We start from the raw sequence: 9855 nt of genomic DNA on the forward strand, positions 1-9855 counted from the left end.
GGCTTTTGGTAGGATTAGGCTTGGCTTGAGCATCATGAGGAAATTCATTCCAATGTGTTACCTCGACCCCCTTTAACAGTACGGTGCTCCTATTACTCAAGTGTGAAGAAAATAAAACAGAAAGGATAAATCTTCATGCTTCAAAGTCATCAGATTGATTTTCTTCAGGACACACCGAATTCCTCAATTTCAATATCTTCATGAGGAATATCAATTTTATCGCAAAATCTTCGCGATTCAATTCTTCAGCTTAAGACCAATTTCTTCAACTGAAGATATACATTTTTAGGGGTCGATATTCATCGAATATATCAAACTCCTTAGCGACTTATAGATCATGTGTACACTCAAGAACACATTAGATACTTAACTTATAAGTCTTCAAACCACGAAAATCACTAAGGGGCACTAGATGCACTTACAGCCATAGCACCGTCCCACGAACCGTCCCACGAACCGTCCCACGATCTGTCCCATGATCCGTCCTGTGATCCGTCCCATGAACCGTCTCGCGATCCGTTGCACGAACCGTCTTGCGATCCGTCTCATGATCCGTTCCGATCTTGTGCCGAACGGACGGCACCTCCGCGTTCAGCACACGTATAGCTCGATGACGATCTGCACCTTCTTGATCCAGCAAGAGGGGGCGGAGAGGTAGAAGAGTTCTCCGGCTGCGTGACGGCGCGCCAGTGGTGGTGATGATCTACTCCGGAGGGCTTGGCCTAAGCTCCACAGAAATACGATCTAGAGGAAAAACTGCGTGGTATAGGGTCAAGCAGCACGTGGCAAAGTTGTGTCTCAAAAACTCTCAATACCTCTAGTATATATAGGAGGGAGGGAGGGGAGGAGGCAGCCTAAAACCCTCAAGGTTTTGCCGAAATTGGAGGTGGAGGAGTCCTACTTCAATCCTACTTGGAGTAGGATTCCACCTTCCCACTTGGAAACTCTTTCCACCTTGTGTTTTTTCCTTCTCAAGCCTTATGGGCCTTAGTGGGAACTTATTACAGCCCACTAGGGGCTGGTTTATCTCTTTCCATAGCCCATGAGACCCCTTGGGGCGTGACGCCGCTCCCGATGGTCCCCGCCACCCCACCCGGCACTCCTGGTACACTATCGATGAGCCCAAAACTTTTCCGGTGACCAAAACAGGACTTCCTATATATCAATCTTTACCTCCGGACCATTCTGGAGCTCCTCGCGATGTCCTGGGTCTCATCTGGGACTCCGAACAACTTTCGGTTACCAACACCTATAAGTCAACTATGCCGAAACGTCACCGAACCTTAAGTGTGCAGACCCTGCGGGTTCGAGAACTATGTAGAAATGCCCCGAGGTACTCCTCGGTCAATATCCAGTAGCGGGACCTGGATGCCCATATTGTATCCTACATATTCTCCGAAGATCTTATCGGTTGAACCTCAGTGTCAAGGATTCATATAATCTCGTATGTCATTCCCTTTGTCCTTCGGTATGTTACTTGCCTGAGATTCGATCGTCGGTATCCGCATACCTATTTCAATCTCGTTACCGGCAAGTCTCTTTACTCGTTCCGTAATACAAGATCATGTGACTTACACTTAGTCACATTGCTTGCAAGGCTCGTCTGTGATGTTGTATTACCGAGTGGGCCCCGAAATACCTCTTCGTCACATGGAGTGACAAATCCCAGTCTTGATCCATACTAACTCAACGGACACCTTTGGAGATACCTCTAGAACACCTTTATAGTCACCCAATTACATTGTGACGTTTGATGCACACAAGGTATTCCTCTGGTGCCAGTGAGTTATATGATATTATGGTCATAGGAACAAATACTTGACACGCAGAAAACAATAGCAATAAAACGACACGATCAATATGCTACGTTCATAGTTTGGGTCTTGTCCATCACATGATTCTCCTAATGATTTGATCCCATCATCAAGTGACAACACTTGCCTATGGTCAGGAAACCTTGACCATCTTTGATCAACGAACTAGTCAACTAGAGGCTCACTAGGGACAGTGTGTTGTCTATGTATCCACACATGTATTTGAGTTTCCAATCAATACAATTCTAGCATGGATAATAAACGATTATTATGAACAAGGAAATATAATAATAACTAATTTATTATTTCCTCTAGGGCATATTTCCAACACTTTTAGCCTTTGTCGTTTATCCTTTTCATATGGGCCCTTGAGAGAGACTTCGGCCAGCCCACCATGGGTTGGTCCACCTCCTCACATAGCCCATAAGCCTCTTGGGTCATCACACCCCTCCCAGTGGTCCCCCGGCACCCTCCCGACACTCCCGATACACTACCGATGAGCCCGAAACGTTTTCGGTGACCAAAACAGGACTTCCTATATAACAATCTTTACCTCCGGACCATTTGAGAGCTCCTCGTGACTTCCTGGATCTCATAGGGGACTCCAAACAACCTTCAATCACCAACACCTATAACTCAACTATACCAAAACGTCATCGAACCTTAAGTGTGCAGACCCTGCGGGTTCCAGAACTATGCAGACATGATCTGAGACACTCCCCGGTCAATAACCAATAGCGGGACCTGGATGTCCATATTGTCTCCTACATATTCTATGAAGATATCTATCGATTGAACCTCTATGTCAAGGATTCAGCTAATCCCGTATGTTGTTCCCTTTGTCCTTCGGTATGTTACTTGCCCGAGATTCGATCATAGGTATCTCCATACCTAGTTCAATGTTGTTACTAGCAAGTCTCTTTACTCGTTCCATAATGCAAGATCCCGTAACTAACTCCTTAGTGACATTGCTTGCCAGGCTTGTTGTGATGTTGTATTACCGAGTGGGCCCCGAAATACCTCTGCGTCAGACGGAGTGACAAATCCCAGTGTTGATCCATGTCAACCCAACAGACACCTTTAGAGATACCTGTAGAGCACCTTTATAGTCACCCAGTTACGTTGTGACGTATGATAACACACAAGGTATTCCTCCGATGTCCAGGAGTTGCATGATCTCATGGTCATAGGAATAGATACATTGACATGCAGAAAACAATAGCAATAAAGTGAGACGATGATATGCTACGTTCATAGTTTCGGTCTTTGTCCATCACATCATTCTCCTAATGATGTGATCCCATTATCAAGTGACAACACTTGTCTATGGCCAGGAAATCTTGACCATCTTTGATTAACGAGCTAGTCAACTAGAGGCTCACTAGGGACAGTGTGTTGTCTATGTATCCACACATGTATTTGAGTTTCCAATGAATACAATTCTAGCATGGATAATAAACGACTATTATGAACAAGGAAATATAATAACAACCAATATATTATTGTCTCTAGGGCATATTTCCAACAGTCTCCCACTTGCACTAGAGTTAATAATCTAGTTCACATCACTATGTGATTGTAATGAATATAACATCCATACAGTTTTGGGGTTCGATCATGTCTTGCTTGTGAGAGAGGTTTTAGTCAACGGGTCTGAACCTTTCAGATCCGTGTGTGCTTTACAAATCTCTGTGTCATCCTATTGATGTTGCTACCACGCGCCATTTGGAACTATTCCAAATGACTGCTCCACTATACGAATCCGGTTTACTACTCAGAGTCATATGGATTAGTGTCAAAGCTTGCATCGACGTAACCCTTTATGACGAACTCTTTTATCACCTCCATAATCGAGAAAAAAAATAGTCCACTAGTTCCTAAGGATAACTTTTGATCGTTGTCGAGTAATCCATTCATGGATCACTTTTGTACCCCTTGACAGATTCATGGCAAGGCACACATTAGGTGCGGTTCACAACATAGCATACTATAGAGCCTATGGCTAAAGCATAGGGGACGACCTTCGTCCTTTCTCTTTCTTCTGCCGTGGTCGAGCTTTTGAGTCTTACTCAAATTCAAACCTTACAACACAGCCAAGAACTCCTTCTTTGCCGATCTATTTTGAACTCCTTCAAAACCTTGTCAAGGCATGTATTTCATTGAAAACTTTATTAAGCGTCTTAATCTATCTCTATAGATCTTGATGCTCAATGTTCAAGTAGCTCTATCCAGGTTTTTCTTTGAAAAACTCCTTTCAAACAAACCTTTATGCTTTCGAGAAATTCTACATTATTTCTAATCAACAATATGTCAACCACATATACTCATCAGCAATTCCATAGTGCTCCCACTCACTTCTTTGGAAATACAAGTTTCTCACAAACCTTGTATAAACCCAAAAAACTTTGATCATCTCATCAAAGCATATATTCCAACTCCGAGATGCTTGATCCACTCCATAGAAGGATGGCTTTAGTTTGCATACTTGTTAGCATCCTTAGGATTGACAAAACCTTCTGGTTGTATCACATACAACCTTTTCCTCAAGGAAACCGTCGAGGAAACAATGTTTTGACATCCTATATTCAAGATTTCATAAATAACGCAACAACTTCTAACATAATTCCAACAGACTTTTAGCATCGCTATGATTGAGGAAGTATCATCATCGTCAACTCTTTGAACTTGTCGGAAACATATTTGCGACAAGTTGAGCTTACTTAATGGTGACTTTTCACCATCATCGTCTGTCTTCCTTTTAAAGACCCATCTATACTTAATAGTATTACGACCATCAAGTAGTTCTTCCAAAGTCCACACTTTGTTTTCATACATGAATCCTCTCTCGGATTTCATGGCCTCCAGCCATTTGTCAGAATCCGGGCCCACCATGGCTTCTCCATAGCTCGTAGGTTCATTGTTGTCCAACAACATGACCTTCAAGATAGGGTTACCGTACCACTCTCGAGCAGTACATGACCTTGTCGACCTACGAGGTTTGTAGTAACTTGATCCGAAGCTTCATGATCACTATCATTAGCTTCCACTTCAATTGGTATAGGCGCCACAGGAACAACTTCCTGCGCCCTGCTACACTTTGGTTGAAGTGACGGTTCAATAACCTCATCAAGTTTCCACCATCCTCCCACTCAATTCTTTCGAGAGAAACTTTTCCTCGAGAAAGGACCCATTTCTAAAAACAAACACTTTGCTTCCGGATCTGAGATAGGAGGTATACCCAACTGTTTAGGGTGTCCTATGAAGATGCATTTATCTCCTTTGGGTTCGAGATTATCACGCTGAAACTTTTTCACATAAGCGTCTCAGCCCCAAATTTTTAAGAAACGACAGCTTAGGTTTCTCCAAACCATAGTTCATACGGTGTCATCTCAACGAATTTACGTGGTGCCCTATTTAAAGTGAATGCGATTGTCTCTAATCCATAACCCAAAAACGATAGTGGTAATTCGATAAGAGACATCACAGTATGCACCATATCCAATATGGCATGGCTATGACGTTTGGAGACACCATCACACCATGGTGTTCCAGGTGGCATTAGTTGTGAAACCTTTTCCACATTGTCTTAAATGTGTACCAAACTTGCAACTCAGATATTCATCTCCACGATCATAACGTAGACATTTTATCCTCTTGTCACGACGATCTTCAACTTCACTCTGAAATTACTTGAACCTTTCAATAATTCAAACTTGTGTTTCATCAAGTAAATATACCAGTATCCACTCAAATCATCTGTGAAGTAAGAATATAATGATATCCACTCCGTGCCTCAGCACTCATTGGACTGTATACATCAAAATGTATTACTTCCAACAAGTTACTCTCTTATTCCATCTCACAGGAAAATGAGGCTTTCAGTCATCTTGCCCATGATATGCATGTCTCAAGTGATTTAAAATCAAGTGAGTCCAAAAGATCCATCTGCATGGAGTTTCTTCATGCGTTCACACCAATAGGCATGGTTCGCATGTCTCAAAAGATTCAAAAACAAGTGAGTCTAGAGATCCATCAGTATGGAGCTTCTTCATGCGTTTTACACCAATATGACTCAAGAGGCAGTGCCACAAGTAAGTGGTACTATCATTACTACTTTGCATCTTTTGGCAACAATATTGTGAACATGTGTATCACTACGATCGAGATTCAATAAACCATTCATTTTAGGTGCAAGGTAATATTCAAGTAAACAGAATAACCATTATTCTCTTTAAATGAATAATCGTATTGCAATAAACACAATCTAATCATGTCTATGCTCAACTCAAACACCAAATAACATTTATTTAGGTTCAACACTAATCCTGATGGTAGAGGGAGCGTGCGATGGTGATCACATCAACTTTGGAAACACTTCCAACCACCATCGTCACCTCGCCTTTAGCTAGTATTTGTTTATTTTGTAGCTTTTATTTCGAGTTACTAACACTTAGCAACCGAACCGGTATCTAATACCCTAGTATTACTAGGAGTATTAGTAAAGTACACATCAATATCATGTATATCCAATATACTTTTGTCGACTTTGCCAGCCTTCTCATCTACCAAGTATCTAGGGTGGTTCCTCTTCAGTGACCGTTCCCCTCATTACAGAAGAACTTAGTCTTGGGTTTGGGTTCAACCTTGGGTCTCTTCACTAGAGCAGCAACTGGTTTGCTGTTTCATGAAGTATCCATTGTTTCCCTTGCCCTTCTTGAAACTAGTGGTTTTACTAACCATCAACAATTGATGCTCCCTTTTGATTTCTACTTTCGTCGTGTCAAACATCGTGAATACCTCAAGGATCATCTATCCCTGATATGTTATAGTTCATCATGAAGCTCTAGTAGCTTGGTGGCAGTAACTTTGAAGAACCATCACTATCTCATCTTGAAGATTAACTCCCAGTCGATTCAAGCGATTGTAGCACTCAGGCAATCTGAGCACATGCTCAACGATTGAGCTTTTCTCCTTTACTTTATAGACAAAGAATCTTGTCGAAGGTCTCATACCTCTCAACAAGGGCACGAGCATGAAATCCCAATTTCATCTCTTGGAACATCTCATATTTTCCAAGACGTTCAAAACGTCTTTGGCGCCTCAATTCTAATCCGTTAAGCATTACGCACTGAACTATCACGTAGTCATCAAAACGTGTATGTCAGATGTTCGAAACATCCACAGACGAAGCTCGAGCTTCAGCACACGGAGCGGTGCATTGGGGAAATAAGCCCTCTGTGCAGCAATGACGACATTCCTTAGTTTATGGACCCAGTCCGCATAACTGCTACTATCATCTTTCAACTAAGTTTTATCTAGGAACATATCTAAAATAGTAGAGCTACAACGCAAGCTACAACATTATTTGCAAAGACCTTTTGACTATGTTCATGATAATGAGTTCAATTAATCATATTACTTAAGAACTCCCACTCAAATAGACATCCCTCTAGTCATTCTAGTGGCGCATGATCCAAATCCACTAACTCAAGTCCGATCATCACGTGAGTTGAGATTAGTTTCAATGGTGAACATCTCCATGTTGATCATACCAACTAAATGATTCATGCTCGACCTTTCGGTCTCTTGTGTTCCAAGGCCATGTATGTACATGCTAGGCTCATCAAGTTCAACCCGGGTGTTCCGCGTGTGCAACTATTTTGCACCCATTGTATGTGAACGTTGAGTCTATCACACCCGATCATCACGTGGTGTCTCAAAACGACGAATTGTCGCAACGGTGCACAGTCGGGGAGAACACAATTTTATCTTGAAAGTTTAGTGAAGGATCACCTTATAATGCTATCGTCGTTCTAAGGAAAATAAGGTGCATAAAAGGATTAACATCACATGCAAATCATAAGTGACATGATATGGCCATGAACTTGTGCTTCTTGATCTCCATCACCAAAGCACCGGCATGATCTCCATCGTCACCGGCTCCGCACCATGATCTCCATCATCATGCTGCCATCGAGGTTGTCGTGCTATCTATGTTGTTACTACTAAATCTATTGCCTAACGATATAGAATGAGCATATGCAAGCGCAAAATAAATTTAAAGAGAACCCTACGGCTCTTGCCGGTTACCGTAGCATCGACGTGCAAGTCAATATTTAACTACTACAACATGATCATATCATACGTCCAATATATCATATCATGTCTTTGGCCATATCACATCACATGCATACCCTGCAAAAACAAGTTAGACGTCCTCTAATAAGTTGTTGCAAATTTTTACGTGGCTGCAATGGGTATCTAGTATGATCGCATCTTACTTACGCAAAACCACAACGGTGATATGGAAATTTCTATTTAACCTTCTCCAAGGACCGCCTCGGTCAAATCCAATTCAACTAAAGTTGAAGAAACACACACCCGCCAGTCATCTTTATGCAACAAGTCGCATGTCAGTCAATGAAACCAGTCTCTGTAAGCGTAAGAGTAATGTTGGTCCGGGCCGCTTCAATTCAATAATACCGCCGAATCAAGAAAATACTAAGGAGGGCAGCAAATTGAACATCAACGCCCACAAACTCTTTTGTGTTCTAATCGAGATGTCATCTATGAATGAACTTGGCTCTGATACCACTGTTGGGGAACGTTGCATAGGAAACAAAAACTTTCCTATGCACACGCAATACCTATCCATGGTGATCATCATCTACTAGAGGGGAGAGTGAATCTACATACCCTTGTAGATCGCTAAGCGGAAGCGTATATAACGCGGTTGATGTAGTGGAACATCTTCGCGATTCAAATCACACCCCGTCCCGCGATCTCATCACGATTCGTCCCGCGATCCCATCACGATCCATCCCGATCTAGTGCCGAACGGACGGCACCTCCGCGTTCAGCACACGTACAGATCGATGAAGATCTCCGCCTTCTTGATCCAGCAAGAGGGGCGGAGAGGTAGATGAGTTCTCCAACACGGCGGCATGATGGTGGTGGTGGTGAAATAATCGAGCAGGGCTTCGCCTAAGCACCGCCGAACTAGACTAGAGGAGAAACCGATCTAGACGAAGTCGAGGGAGCACGTGGCAATTAGGGTTAGCCCTCACCTCTAAAACCTCTAGTATATATAGGAGGAGGAGGGGAGAGGAGGCAGCCTTGGCCTCCACTCAAGGAGGTTCAGTTGAACCAACAAGGGAGGAAACTACCTCCCACAAGGGAGGTGGAGTCCTATTAGGACTCCTTCCTAATTTGGCCCTTTTTCCTTTTTCCTTTATCCTTTTCGCATGGGCCCTTGAGAGAGACTTCGTCCAGCCCACCAGGGGCTGTTCCACCTCCTCTCATAGCCCATGTGCCTCTTGGGTCGTCACACCCCTCCTAATGGTCCCCCAGCACCCTCCCGGCACTCCCGATACACTATCGATGAGCCCGAAACCTTTCCGGTGACCAAAACAAGACTTCCTTTATATCAATCTTTACCTCCGGACCGTTCCGAAGCTCTTAGTGAGGTCCTGGATCTCATCCGGGACTCTCAACAACCTTTGGTAAACAACACCTATAACTCAACTATACCAAAACGTCACTGAACCTTAAGTGCGCAGACTCTGCGGGTTCGAGAACTATGCAGACATGACCTGAGACACTCCCCAGTCAATAACCAATAGAGGGACCTAGATGTCCATATTGGCTCCTACATATTCTATGAAGATCTCTATCGGTTGAACCTCTATGTCAAGGATTCAGTTAATCCCGTGTATTGTTCCCTTTGTCCTTCGGTATGTTACTTGTCTGAGATTCGATCGTCGGTATCTCCGTACCTAGTTCAATAACGTTACTGGCAAGTCCCTTTACTCGTTTCGTAATACAAGATCCCGTAACTAACTCCTTAGTCACGTTTCTTGCAAGGCTTGTTGTGATGTTGTATCACCGAGTGGGCCCTGAGATACCTCTCCGACACACAGAGTGACGAATCCTAGTCTTGATCCATGCCAACCCAACAGACACCTTTAGAGATACCTGTAGAGAACCCTTATAGTCACCTAGTTACGTTCTAACATTTGATAACACAGAAGGTGTTCCTCCG

The sequence above is a fragment of the Hordeum vulgare genome, chromosome 4H, assembly GCF_904849725.1.
Source record: "Hordeum vulgare subsp. vulgare chromosome 4H, MorexV3_pseudomolecules_assembly, whole genome shotgun sequence".
NCBI lineage: Eukaryota > Viridiplantae > Streptophyta > Magnoliopsida > Poales > Poaceae > Hordeum > Hordeum vulgare.